At 40.6% G+C, this 778-nt stretch overlaps 1 protein-coding gene across 1 annotated transcript in view; it reads left to right on the top strand.

Annotated features, from left to right (window-relative positions):
- The window catches only part of CLCN5 (chloride channel, voltage-sensitive 5), a 274,777-nt gene that overhangs the window by 156,268 nt on the left and 117,731 nt on the right, over positions 1-778 (top strand). The gene's annotated exons all lie outside the window — the stretch shown is intronic.

Genomic DNA, 778 nt, shown 5'->3' with positions numbered 1-778 from the left:
GGCAGAGGAGAAAAGGAACGATATACCCATTTGAATGCAGAGTTCCAAAGAGTAGAAAGGAGAGATAAGAGAGCCTTCCTCAGTGATCAATGCACAGAAACAGAGGAAAACAATAGAATGGGAAAGACTAGAGATCTCTTCAAGAAAATTAGAGATACCAAGGGAATATTTCATGCAAAGATGGGCACAGTAAAGGACAGAAATGTTATGGACCTAACAGAAGCAGAAGATATTAAGAAGAGGTGGCAAGAATACACAGAAGAACTATACAAAAAAGATTTTCATGGCCCAGATAACCACAATGGTGTGATCACTTACCTAGAACCAGACATCCTGGAATGTGAAGTCAAGTGGGCCTTAGGAAGCATCGCTATGAACAAAGCTAGTGGAGGTGATGGAATTCCAGTTGAGCTATTTCAAATCCTAAACGTGATGCTGTGAAAGTGCTGCATTCAATATGCCAGCAAATTTAGAAAACTCAGCAGTGGCCACAGGACTGGAAAAGGTTAGTTTTCATTCCAATCCCAAAGAAAGGCAATGCCAAAGAGTGTTCAAACCACTGCACAATTGCACTCATCTCACACACTATCAAAGTAATGCTCAAAATTCTCCAAGCCTGGCTTCAACAGTACGTTAAGTGTCAACTTCCAGATGTTCATGTTTGATTTAGAAAAGGCAGAGGAACCAGAGATCAAATTGCCAACATCCACTGGATCATTGCAAAAGCAAGAGAGTTCCAGGAAAACATCTATTTCTGCTTTATTGACTATGCCAAAGC

Source organism: Bison bison, unplaced genomic scaffold, assembly GCF_000754665.1.
Source record: "Bison bison bison isolate TAMUID 2011002044 unplaced genomic scaffold, Bison_UMD1.0 scf7180017864331, whole genome shotgun sequence".
Taxonomy (NCBI): Eukaryota; Metazoa; Chordata; class Mammalia; order Artiodactyla; family Bovidae; genus Bison; species Bison bison.
This window is presented reverse-complemented; position numbering and strand designations above follow the sequence as displayed.